Source organism: Cricetulus griseus (assembly GCF_003668045.3).
Source record: "Cricetulus griseus strain 17A/GY chromosome 1 unlocalized genomic scaffold, alternate assembly CriGri-PICRH-1.0 chr1_1, whole genome shotgun sequence".
In the NCBI taxonomy this organism is placed as follows: Eukaryota; Metazoa; Chordata; class Mammalia; order Rodentia; family Cricetidae; genus Cricetulus; species Cricetulus griseus.
The window spans coordinates 194,749,377-194,763,648 of NW_023276807.1; positions in this window are offsets into that span (position 1 = coordinate 194,749,377).

The window sequence follows — 14,272 nt, forward strand, 5'->3', positions numbered from 1 at the left end:
GACACACTTCCTCCAACAAGACCACACCTACTCCAACAAAGTCACACCTCCTAATAGTGCCACTCCCTTTGAGGGCCATTTTTCTTTCAAACCACCACACCTGCCAAACAGATCTACACCCAAGACTGTCCTGAGAGAGTCATAGGCAGGATCAAGATGGCCGGCATAAACAACTCTGTTATGGTTCCAGGAGTGGCAGTGGGGGAGGTGTGGGGTTAGAGAAGAGGAGGCAGCAGGCAAGACCTGGATAGAAAATTGAGAAAGGGCACATGCTAGGTGCCTGCAATGCCTGTCTTTGGGGTCACTTTGTCTTGCCCTAGCCTCATTTCTTCCGAAACCACAAGAGCATACTCTGTCCCCAGATTTCCAGTTATCTCTTCCTTTAGGAGGGCAGTCCAAGTGCAGCCTCAGCCACTGGGTCCTAACTTCATCCATGTCACTGCTTTCCTTTATCCTGGGTAGCTCCTGCAGGCCGCCATCTTGGTTGCCCTCTTAAGTGTCTCTTTGGATGTAGCATCTATCTCCATTGCATCATCCCTTAGCCAAGTGGCCACTTCCTCTATTTACATGAAGGATGACAATCTTCCCAAATCAGTGTGGTCTTTCTACACCCTCCATGCCCACCTGGCCCCGGACAAAGTGGTCAGAGATACCTTAACACAAAATGCAAGGCAGTCCCTCCCTGATTCATTCTATTTGATGACTGTACTGTTCCTATGAGGAAGGATGCACCCTCGACTCTGCCTGTTTTCCCCCTTCAACTCTCTGTGTTCCATGTCTCATAGCTTTGAACCAGCTGTGCTCTCTGCCAAGGTTCCCTCTCTCCTAGTCAAACCTTTATCCAGCCTCAGTTTCCCTCCACCCCCTTTGTTTCCTATTAGCCTGTGTTTTCCTTCCTTGCATTTGCCGTCCTTGTATTTCCCTGTTCATCTGGGTACTTGTCTCCCTGTTGGTAGGCACCTGTGTACTCTGCTAGCTACTCATCCAAATCCTAGGCACTACCTGGCATATGGCAGGAGCTCCTTGGAAGAAATGAGTGAATGTATAACCATCATAGATAATAGCTGGCCCTATGTTCACTCTTTGCTCCTGGGTGACTACCTTTATTCACCTTCGTCTCCAGCCTTTGGTAAAGTGTCACACTGACATGTGCACATGCTCACACACCTTTTTGGAATGACCATGTTTCACAATGTTTTCTTTTGTTTTTGGAGACAGGGCTCACTCAAGGATCCCAGGATGACTTTGAAGTTTCTGTAGCTGAGGAAATCTGAACCTTGACTTTCTAGTCTTCTTGCCTCTACCTTCCAAGTTCTGGGATTATGGGCATTTACCACCATACCTTGTGTGTATGGTTCTGGGGTTGAACCTGAGATCTCATGCACGCTAGACAAGCACTTTCCAGAATGAAACAGACCCTCTGCCTGCTTTATGTGCTTTTGAATGATATTTTCCATGTTCCACCAGACACCCAGAACAGGGCTAGAACAGCTCAAGGAGCCAGACACAGCCCTACAAAGGAATCCACTGGAGACAAGGCCACAGCTGTGCCTAGGGCACTTGGTATTTTAGCCTGGAGTTTGTGGAGTGCTGGATTGTGTCCCATAGGAGAGGAATGTTACACCACAGCCCCAGCAAAGCCAAGACAGTCACACAGAGATTTGTTCAGGACCTTAAAGATCCTGTCTGCTGAGCCCTGGCTCTTCTGGTATGGATGAGGAAAGGCTCGGGTTAGGCTCGCCATGGGAGGCCGCTGTTATTGAAATGGCAGAGCCCTAGCTCCCAGCTTTTAAATCAGATGCCTCTTTCAATTATCGACTCCCCTGGGATGTCTTAAATAGCTTCTCTCTTGATGGAGTTTCAGCAGAGGCGGGAGTGAGAAGCAGGCCTTGCCTCATGGGGAGCCATGAGGAGAGAGGTCCAGTGGCCCCCACATGCAACTGGAAGATGGGAGCTCTGGGCCAGGTAAAGGAGCAGGCACCACCTGGGAATGGAACAGAATAGCCAGGAAGAGCATCTTGGTGCTGTATGCTCAATGTCACCTTCCTTTGGAGGGCAGTGCACTGACTCTTGCTGACTGCTCTCTTCCTTAGCTATGTCTTGGAGAGGTCTCAGCTTCCAGTTGGGCCCACAGAAACTCTGAGCAAAGCCAGTTGGTCTGTGACAGTGATGATCCTACTCCTTATCTGGCCTTCAGTCCCTCAATCCCCAGATAAGAGGGAAGGACTCTGCAATGACATCCAATACTTTTTACAGCTGACTTCCAGGATTGAAGGCATGGCTCCTGGGATCCTCCTTCGCTTGGCTACACACAATAAGACAGAAAAACACATAATTTCTCTTCATTGGTCACCTGAAGATCAGGGAAGTAGTCATGTGCAATGATTGTCATACCCCTGAGTTCAAATCTTGCTGGACCCTTTTCAAGCTTCATAACCTTGAACTGGTTATGTAGCTTCTGTGAACCGCAGTGGAGTCTGTAAAGGGCAGGCAGTGTCTTAGTCCTGGGCCGGTGGTCACTCAGGGTAATGCTCACACACTGCTCCAAACAGCAGAGTTACACTTTCTGGGCAGAGTTACCCTTTCTGGGCAAGAGGGGTAGCCATTTCACAGACATGAGGCCACTCTATGAGTTGTGGCCACCTCAGTGTCACCCATCCAACAGCAAAGTGACCATTGCCACAGATTCTTGGCAAAACAATTGAGAGGCGTCCTCTAGGCCTGGGTTTCATGCTGGGGGGTCACATAGGCTTTGAGCTCGCCTAGCACTCTGGGAGGTGGTTCCACAACCCCGGAGATTCCTTACTCCCTGAAGCATGAAAACTTTTTGCGTAGCCCACCTGCAGAACACACAGTCCCAAACACAAAAGGAGGGTCTAACTAGGAGAGCAAACAGCAGTGTTTGCCAACATGTCTGGAAGCCAGAATTTTCACCCAAGAATGCATGCTTAAACGTTATGAGGTAGTGGGAGCATTTCTGAGGCAAGCATGTGACCCTGTTCATCCATCACCACCAAGAGGAGGGAAGAGTCAATGACAGGCAGCCAGAGGGGCTCCCCAAGGGACCCTGAGCTACTGACAGAGTGACACTGACTTTGTTTTGACCATCTATATCGTGTGGGCATAGCTGAGTCTGCTCATCTCCCAGGACCATCAAGGATGAAGCAGACTCAGGCTAGGGATGGTCACCTGTGGCCTGCAGAACTCTATCCAATGGCAGAGTTTGGAGGAACAGCCACTGGTTTGGGGTTCTGATGACCAGCCTGGCTTCACAGTCTGGCTGTGTGTTTCTGAGCAGCAATGGTAAGTCTCTGTTTCCTTGTTGGCAGAAAGCAAAATGGGGTGATGGTGTCACCTGTGATAATTGTTCTACAACTCAGTGGCAGCCAGTTCATGACAGTACTTCACCCAATGGCTCAATTTAGGATTTTAAACACTTCACGGGATCACAGGGCTGAGTAACAAAAGTCAAGCAGGCACACCAATGGATCTCCCTCCCACCTGAGCAGGGTGACACCAAAGAGGGTCTGACTTTGACCCTGAAAGGTGTCTTTTTTTTTTTTTTTTGTCTTCTCTCTGGAGGGTCAGAATTTACCAACATGGCTGCCAGTACCACTCCACAGAGTGGAGAAAGGAACCACAGAGAATGTCTGCTTTGTGAAACCGGACCCGGCCTTGAGCCTCGGGCCAGGCATGACTTAATGAAATCCTGTTTACCCCTGGCCAGAGCAGCAGCTTTCAAGATTTTCTTGAAAACACAACCCAGATGGCCCAGGCACTCACTTCCTGTGCAGCAGGACCGAGGTGCACGAGGTCTGTCCCAGGTGGCTGCCTCACGCCAAGGACACTCAGGGCCTCATGGCTCACAGGAGCTCAGGGTTCTAAGGGTTCCTCCTCATCTCGTTCCCTGCTGGCAATGTTGTCAGCCTTGATTCTGGGGACCAAAGAGAAGTCTCACTGTGTGAGCAGCCCTTGGGTCTAGGGAGACTGGTTTAAGCCCTCCACAGCAGAGGCAGATGGGCAAAGTGAGCAGCCGCCCATGCCAGTGCCTGCCCTACAGGCTGCTGCTCCATGAGGTGGAGTTTCAGGTGCTCAGCCTTGCCCGGAGTTACACCTTGATTTATAACTTTCTTTCCAGCTCTGTGTCTCCCATACCTTGTGTACCCAAATGAGCCAGTCCCAGTGTCCTAGTATGTTGACATGGGAGAACTTCTTGGTGCCACCCTCCAGTATTACGAGCCAGTAATGTGGGCCACTGAGGGGATGGAAATATTGGGCCCACAATGAGAGCAGAAAGAGAGGAGAGAAAAAGAGAAGGCAGAGAAGAGCAGAGGAGTGAAAGAGAATGAGATTGGAGGAGGAAGGAAGAGGGCAAGAGAGAGGAAGGGAGAGAGAGAACACCAAAAGCAAAAGGAAATCCCAACTTCACAGGACTCGAAGAGATCTTATCCACTCCAGCTGCAGTCCCTTCATGGAATACAGATGCTGGGCAGGGATCATCCACCCTCACCGCAGAGGCACACTGTGCATTCCATCCAGGTCCAGTTAGAACATAAAGGCTGGTCAAGAAATAATACCCTGGGACATGGGCTCTACCGGTTCTTCAATCTTCTGACTGCCCCTTCTCCAGAGTGAGGGGTGGGAGGGAGTAGAGGGGGACAGGGGAATGAGATTTCTTGGTCCTCCTAGTCACATGCTCCAGATCCCACAACAAGCCTCTTCTTTCTCTTTCTGTGTATCTTGTTGCCACTGTTTCCTGGGAGAGCACACACTGATTTAGAGCTGAGAGGGAGGTAGAATGGGCATTAAAAAAGTGGTCACTTAGAAAAACCATTCCAAAGACTTAACAGGGGACCCTCAAAGAGTGGGCTCGTAGTAGGTGTTCGACAACTGTCACATCCCTTTCCACTTTTCTCCTTAAATTTCTTAGAAAAAAATGGAGCTTTATTTTATTTAAAGTCAAAAAAAAAAAAAAAAACTACAAGCTGTTTTCCAAGGCAGTGAAAGAAATGTAATCAGTCGCATGGTGTCAAGTGACAGATGGAAAAGGAAACCAGGAAAGAACAAAGATTGGAAAGACTCAGGCAGAAATGTTAGCACTGGAAGGAAGCAAAGCCATTACCTTCTTCAGGCTTCTTGCCATCAAGGGAACACTCGGTGCAAGGACTGGAAGGGACTTGACTGAGGTCAGCGATGGCTGAAACCTCACAGGAAACTTCCTCTGGTTCGAAGAAAGGGACCCAGACACAGGAGGTTTTCTGGAGTCACTTGAAGGGCCAAGAGCAGGAAGAAGCTTCAAATACATGTGGTCTGGAGCGAGTGAGACAGACACAGGACTGGATGCTGGGAGCCCCCAAAGTTTAGGAGAAGGAAGAGCAGCTGAGGCAATTGTACATGCTGTGGGGTACACAGTGAGATGACAACCAGCTTGGAAATGAGTCTGACCTTCCTTCCTTTCTTCCTTCCTTCCCATATATATGTGAGGTGTGTGTGTGTGTGTGTGTGTGTGTGTGTGTGTGTGTGTGTGTGTGTGTAAGAGAGAGAGAGAGAGAAAGAGATACTATATATGTGAGCACAGGGAGGGACATGTAGATGTATATGCAGATGTGTATGGAGGCTCAGGGTTGAGGCTGGATGTCCTCTGTAGTCACTTTCTACCTTACATATTGAGGTGGGGTTTCTTGAACCCAGAACTCACCTTTCCAGCTAATCCAGCTAGCCAATTGTCTCTAGCCACTGCCTCCTGCATGTTGGGATGATGACAGGCAGGCTGCTGCTCTCACCCATGGGCTTCGGAAATCTGAACTTCAGCGGTCACATTTGCAGGCCAAGCAGTTTACCAATTGAGCCATCTCTCCAGCCCTTAGACTTTTTTATGAAAGTGAACATGTACCTGTTGAATACCCCAGAATTACCCACTCTCAGTTATGTATCCCTGAGAAGTAAAAAATGTATTCAAAGAAGGACTTGCACAGAGATGTTCAAAGAGCTCTATTGATAACAGCCCAAACTGGAAAATACCCAAATAACCAGAGACAGAAACAAACCAAGTTGTTGTGTAATGGAATAAAACTCATCAACAAAAAGGGGCAACCATGGATACATACAAATTATGGATGAATCATCAAAATCTGATTTTAAACAAAGGAATCCAGAGTGAAAGAGAAGACCTGTGACATTTAGGGAATAAAGATGAGAGATGGATTCTATTGCGTTTAAAGTTTTCGAGCTGTTCAGAATCCTTATAGCACCCTTGCTATGTTTTTTAAGTGTAATCTTTTATGAGTCTTGTTGTCTATGCATAGATCGTGTACCTTTGCAGTCTCCTTTGGGGTTAGCACAATCATGTGTCCTCCCCCATTACATGTGCCTGATGGAGAGCCAGATCCACATGGATCTTGACAACTGGCAGGAAGAAGTAAGTTAGTATAGAACCAGCTAGCTGGTAAGGTCAGAGGCTCAGAGGTCTTCCATTTTAGTAGCTGTATGGTTGACAGAGATGTGTTTGGGTACAGAAAGTATAGCAACTGTAGTAAGTAACAGAAATAACCTCCTTCTCTAGCTTGTGTGAGGTGGTGACAGACACGGATGGCATGATGCCCCCCTCCCCCGCATTCAACAATTTCTCAAGCAAGGTTTCAGGCTGATAGAAAGCTTGATCTCAAGGGAAGGCTTCTGGTCCTTGTAAAAAACTCATTAGATACCCAGTATCCTTTCCAGGGCTCCAAGTGCATCCTCCACTGCCACCATCAGCCCTTGTGCTCCACCCCACACCAACTGCACCCATATTGCTCCTCAGGGGGTTCTAACAGCAACTCTGATCTTCCACTTGCTCACGTCAGAGCCTTACCACTCCTCTCTGTCGCTGTAACTTGGCAGATCATCTTGCTAGCCTAGTGCTCTGCCTCCTCTTTCTCTACCCTGCTGCATCCAGCTCCAAAACTTCACTTCTGCTCTGAATTCTCAGTGCTCCAGGGCTAGTTATTTTTCTCCCTGGTTGCATACTATGTACTTATTTAACCTCAAAGCTGCAGCCAGAATGGACATTCTAGAACTGTTCTACCTTACAATGAGTCTCCACTTTATTCAGAGTCCATGCCTGCGTCTGTGTGGATGCAACCCTCCTACACATGTGATATGACAACTGATGGTATGTGCTTTTAAAATGCATCACAAATATGTGGGAATTGTTCCTGAAATGTGAGGGACATCTATGCATGTGACTGAGAATATTAATGACAGAGAGGTGGAAACCATTGCACCAATCAGTGTTGAAATACCATCTAAAGTTCAATGCTAATTTTTAGTTAAAAATGGTTTTATAAAGGGGAATAGATGCAAAGATCCTTCATTTTGGCAAAGGTTGCATGCTAAGTATGCCAAGGGAAGCATCATACTTGAGAGCAATTTTCTTTCAGGTCAGAAATATGACAGCAGAGCTGGCTTCATGATTATTGTGCTGCTGAATTCTACAGGTTCTTGTTGATGAGAAAGAAAAGGAAAATGGAAATGGGGGAAACATGGATACCTTTCCTGTCATTTATGGACGACGTGTGATTTGCATAGAAAATCCAAACAATCAGAAAATGATAAGAATTAAAAAGAAAGAAATATTTGTCATGTATAAGGCCAACATGTAGAGTAACCATGTTCTTCTATGTCTTCATTAGCTAAGACAGAAGATTAGATACAACAAACAAGGACAACACACAGCAACGAACATACTGACATTGATGAATGCACAAATATAAACCCAAGGAAAAGATATACAATACATTTTCATGACGGGGGGAATGTTCAAAGATGTCACTCCCCCCAACTTAACCCATACATTCAAAATAATTCTGATCAAACTGCAATACAATTTTAGGGACAACTCAACAAATCAATTCCAGAATTAAGTTGTATGAGGAAATGAATGTCAATAAGTAATGATGTCAACATTGACAGAGGCCAAGTTGAAAGTTTGCCCTATTAGACACAAGAGTTACAATAAAATCATGACAATTAAAATATTCTTGGTGTTTAACAAAAGATTAAAACAGTAAAGAGTCCCAGTTACATATGAGAATGCAAGACTGTCTGATCTATTAAGAGCCTGGTGCACTATGTAACCTGTAGGATACTAGATAAGCCTGACACAAGCTCATGGATGTTAGCAAAGCACAGAGCCTTCTGGATCAGAGAGGATAGTTTATTATTCTTATCAGTTGCACTAACCAGACAATCTAGCATTTGTTCCAAAAGTCTCACTCCCTATGGATTGACATGGAGGGCTCTGGGCAGCATCTGTGTGTAGGCAGATGATTGACAGGATCTCTCTTACATATACTCAGCTTAAGTAACCCAAATCTGGGGCCAGAGAGATGGCTCAGTGGTTAAGAGCACTGGCTACTCTTTCAGATAGGCCTGAGTTCAATTCCTAGCACCCACAGACAGCTCATGATTATCTGTAACTCCAGTTGCAGGGGAATTGGCACCCTCACACAGATATAAATCAGGCAAAACACCAGTATACGTAAAATATTTTTTTTAAAAAAGAAAGAAACCCAAATCTTCCCAAATGGGCAGTATTGGCCTTTGTCCTCCGAAGAAGGTTATCTTGTTCATACCCTACTGGGCAGTAGGGAAGCTTGCTCCTTTCTCTGCACGGAGACTCCATCACTCTTTCCACAGCTATTTACTATGTAGGACATCTTTGAAAAGATAATTGCAAATTGCCCATCACAGGCTCTGCTCTGAAGATGTACAAAAAAGCTAGAGGCACATTAGAATTATCTCCCAGATATATAGTACAGCCACCATCACAAACCGTAAAGGAAGGATGGGTTGCTCTGTAAATCATGTTAAGAAAAGCATCTTCCTGCACAGAGAAAACTCAAAGTCAAGTCCTTGTATTCTTCTTGCTACAGAAATAAACTGCAGCCTGGCAGTGATGGTGCATGCCTTTAATTCCAGGACTCAGAAGACAGAGGCGGACAGATCTCTGTGAGTTCAAGGCCAGCCTGGTCTATAGACATAGTTCCAGGACACCCAAGGCTCTACAGAGATACCCTGTCTTGAAAACTCAAAATAAATAAATAGATAGATAACAGATAAATAAATAAATAAATAAATACAAGCTCCAAATGGACTATTTTTTTAATATTTTAAATTGAATGATGCATGGGTGTTTTGAATGCATGTATGTCTTTCTGTATACTACATGCATGTCTGGTCCTCACAGAGGTCAAAAGAGATCTTCTGATGCCCTGGAACTGGAGTTTCAGATAGTTGTGAGCCTCTGTGTGGGTGCTAGGAATTGAACCAAGGTCCTCTGGAAGAGCAGTCAGTGCTCTTAACTGAAGAGCCATCTCTCCATACTGCTCCTGAGTTTTTTCTTAAATAAAACTCCCCCACCACAAAGTGTAAACCAGATTGGGAGAAAATGAGTGAATGAGTTCATATCAGAACAATAGGAAGAATTATGCTCATCAAAATATGTCATTAAATGAGCTGATGGAGGCAACTCAGTTGGCAAAGTGCTTGCCAAGCATGGAAGGATGCCTTGGTTCCATCTTAGTACCTCTTAAAACCAGGTGTGGCAGAGCACACCTGTAATCCCAGGACTTGAGAAGTGGAGGCAGGAGGATTAGAGTTAAAGATAGCATTCTTGGCTACATAGCAAGTTTGAGGCTAGTTTGGAATACTTAAGACCCTGACTCAAAACAAACAAAAATACACCCCCCACCCACAAAACACAAAACCAAGTGTACTGTACAACCCTTATCAGAGAGATATGGCAATCTGGACAAGATTGGACTGGCCAAATCTGAAACTAGAAAATGATTAATAAGTAAACTGATCACATAACTCCTACAAATCATCAAGGGAAATGATAAACAAACAGAGAAAGGGGTGAGGGCAACACACAGGCAATCCACCAGCAGAGCCCTAAAGGCCAAGAGGTTTCTGAAGACATGCTGGAACCTCAAGGAAAGTACAGAAATATGGCACCACTTCATTCACAACTGGCTGGCCAACATTGGAACCTTGGAGAAATCAGCTGCAGTAGAGGATGGGGAGAAAATACAGAGCCTGGTGCACAGTTACAGGAATTCTGTTACAATTGTTCTGGGGTTCAGATAGAACTAGTTGGTTGAATTTCAGGTATGCACAGAGAGATGGCTCAGTGGTTAAGTACTTGCTGCACAAGCCTGAATTTAGATGCCCAGCATCTACATAAAAGCCTGGCATGGTGGTGTGAGCCTGTAACCCCACCTCTGGGAGGGCAGAGACAGGCAAATCCCAGGGGCATGCTCTCTGATTTAGGTTCCTTGAGAGACACTGTCCCGAATAAGGTAGAGAATAAGATAAAACATTTGCTTCTGGTCTCTGAGAGTGGGTACCCATATACAACTGCCTTAACACACACACACACACACACACACACACACACACACACACACACACACACACACACTGCATGTCCCTTTGCATCTGCATCAGGTTATGTACCTCAAGATGGCATCCCATGGGCATGTGAAAACTCACGTTCTGTGACTTCACATGCCATCTGACCCTCCTGCCTTTTCTCACCTTCCATTTCACTCATACAGCATACCTGTCCGTTGGATTCTCCACCAGTCTCTTCCACGATCCTGACTGGTTAGTTCTGTGTGCCTCCAGGGCTCTCTGCACCCGCTTCTCTACACCCACTCATCACACTGTGTTTGTAGTGGGTCTAGATGAATCTCTACTCCTTGTTAGGCTGGCTTTTTTTTTAAAGCTCTGGCTGGACTTTATTCATCCTGGTTGGAGTGCCTGGCATGGCACCCAGCTTTCAGCTGTGTGGAATGAGGGCATCAGTCAAGTGCTGGGCCCACATCTGTGCCTGGTATGTGTGAGACAGGATTTTGCCCTATGTTGAGAGTGTTCGGATTGCACCCTGCCTCCGGCTGTCTTGACTGGCCTGGTAAGAGCAGGGAAGATAGCTACAGTCCTGGGACCCTGAGTAACAGCAGGAATTCCACTCATCTACTCTCTGTGTGTCCTTTCAGGGTGAGTCTACTGAAAGTGTGTGTCATTTTGAGGGGACAGATGCCTGCTTGGCCAGGATGTGATGTGTGTGAGCACAGCTGGTGTTCCTCAGCCACTTAGCTTCCATTCCTCCTGGTCCCTGTGCTCAGGAATGTGGGGCAGAGCTCCCTCTGGGCTCCAAAAAATGCCTCAGGCTGGATCCTGTGAAATTCTAACCCTTCCTCTGGCCCCTATTCCCTCAGCACCACCACCTTCATCGTAAAATAATTTATACAAGTGGAAAGAAAAAAAAACTCCAAGGCAGAAATACCATATGTAGAACAACACTGTGAAGTCTTCTTAATGTCCCCAAAGCTGCATGAGGCCATTTGCAAGATGCATTAGCTAGATAAGTATTAACAGAAGGGCCTATGGCAGAGCTGTTACCCAAACTACCACCTTTTATTAAGCCCCCAGGAAAACTTAAACCAGTCCATTACACTCATGTCTGTGATGGGCCTATTTTTTTCCCAGCTAAGGCAAGCTTAAATATTCCTGAAAAGGGACATAGATTAGCTATAGGTACAACCAGGCACCAGGAACTTCATGCCTAAACTGGGATAGAGGGAACCTGAAAGCCTCATGGTCAGCTGGTGTTCAAAGCTTCTGGAAAGTTTCCTTGGCAGGAGACACATCTTCATGCTACACACCGCTTCACAACCCACACTGCAGCGTGCTCCTGATTGTTTCATGCCACACATTGTTTCATGCTACACACTGCTCCATGCTACACACTGCTCCATGCTACACACTGCTCCATGCTACACACTCTTCATGCTATACACTGTTTCATGCTACACACTGCTTCATGCCCCACACTGCTTCATGCTACATACTGCTTCATGCTACACACTACTTCATGCTACACACTGCTCCATGCTACACACTGCTCCATGCTACACACTGCTCCATGTTACACACTACTTCATGCTACACACTGCTTCATGCTACACACTGCTTCATGCTACACACTCTTCATACCACACACTGCTTCATGCCCCACACTGCTTCATGCTACATACTGCTTCATGCCACACACTGTTTCATGCCCCATACTGTTTCATGCTACACACTGCTCCATGCTACACACTGCTTCATGCCCCACACTGCTTCATGCCCCACACTACTTCATGCTACACACTGCTTCATGCTACATACTGCTCCATGCCACACACTGCTTCATGGCCCACACTGCTTCATGTCCCTCCTTACCTCATGCCATATGCTGCTTCCTACCCCACACTGCTGCATGCTGCTTCATGTAAAACATTGAGTATGGACTTACTGCTTGTCTCATCCATCTTTCCTTAGAAACCTGGACTTTAAGAGACACAAGAACCCATTCCCCATCTGCTTCTTTCTCCTTTGTTGTGTGGCCTTGGCCAGTTATGTGGGCTCTCTGGGTTTTAGACTTGTAATCTGTGCAAAGGAGAGCGTGCCAACTGACCCCTAGATGACATTTCAGAAGAGGCAATTTCATGATACAATGTGAGGCTCTAGAAGAAACCAACTGTTGGGTCCTTTGCACTTTTGGCTTATGGGTTGTTGGCTCTCAGTCACTTCTGAAACTCTCCTAGGATCAGACTTCATGTTTTTAAGATGGAGAAATTACCTTCTGAACTGTAGTGAGGATGATTTAAAACTTCATATGGAATGCACTCGAAACAGCTCCAAGAGCATGGAGAGTGTTCAATACACATTTAAAGTCTTGGTCATCACCACTTAGATTCTATTTTAAATAGCCTTCAAAATGGACTCAAGTCATCCTTACCTCCTAGTATTGAGTGCCTGTGTAATGTCCCTTGAGCATAGCCTGGACCCAGTAACTTGATTCTCACAAATACAATACACAAATATACAGGAGTACCATACCCAAGATCATGTTATAAAAAGAGTATATGATCCATTGTAGGCACACTCATTACTGGTGCTGAAAGAAGATGCTGTCATGGTGGACAACCTTCTACACTGAGGTCTGTTCAGCAACAAACTATTCAGGACAATAGTTAGAGAAGGACTGAGCCCTTCAGGCCGACAAGCCCCTCAATAGGCCCTTGCATGGACCTCCACGAATGTTTGGGAGAGGACCTGCCTCAGTCAGGTCATCAGATCACAGCACATCCAGAGAGCCCATGAGACAGTGAGTACTCCTTGTTCTGATCTGTGTGTTTGAAGTCATTGTTACACAGCTCCTTTCCTCTGTGGTTATGTACAGAGACTGGATGGGTACTTGGTGGGCTAAGAGGTTATTGCACATGTGAGATAGTCTCAACCTGAACTTCGCTGGCATCCTTGCTAGCAGGGTGACAAGGACGTGCAAGAGTGGTCTCATTTATTAAGGTACTGACTATTCAGCCCTTCCCAGGTAGAGAAAACAAAGGCAAGTGTTTTGTCTGCTTTGTCAGCTGCTCTAGGACCCCCCCAGCACCTGCACACAGGAAGTACTCAGTAACTTTCAAATGGAGAAAGTGGTGAAATTTGAGCTGGGGGAACCTTAGGCAACTGGCAAGAGCCTGCCATGTAGATCAGAAATCTGTTCCACTGTAGTTGGGCAGGTGACATGCTCAGCTACCAGGCCACTCCAGCTTTTAGGCTCTGTCTCACTCCAGCCTCAGCCAAGGAAAGATGCAGGGCCTGAGACTTCTTTCTCTGAGCCCCCCAGATTCCGGTCAAATTTCTGGAGACTTCAGAAGAATAGGGTCTAGGATCTGTTTCAAACATAGCAGGAAAAAAACAACTTGCAGCCTGGTCTTCAAAGTTTTTTATTTTGGTTTTAATTTTGTAAAACTGAAGAAGCCCAACAATTGCATGATCCCCCTCAAAAAGTAGTTGTGGGAAGGCGGGGGGGAGCATGGTGAGCAATCTTACAAAGCTGAACCCTTCTGGTGCTTGTTAAAAACAACAGAACAGCCATCTCCCTTCCCCCAGGGCCTGGCTGGCTTGACCCTCCCCTTCCAGAATCCCCCATTTTATTTTATAATCTGACTCGGCTGCAAACTCCCTAGCTATGCAGCTGACTTTTTACAGCCACGGCTGGGGAATGACTTCATCTTGCTGAATTTATGGGTCACGGCAGAGGATGGAGCAGAGGAACTGGGAGGGGGAGATTGCAGCCCATCCTGCCCCCACCCTGCATGATGATTTTCCCAGCCATGGCCTTGCAAAGCCAGTTCTTGCCCTGCTGTGGTGTTATGAGTTGGGGTGTCGCGCCAGA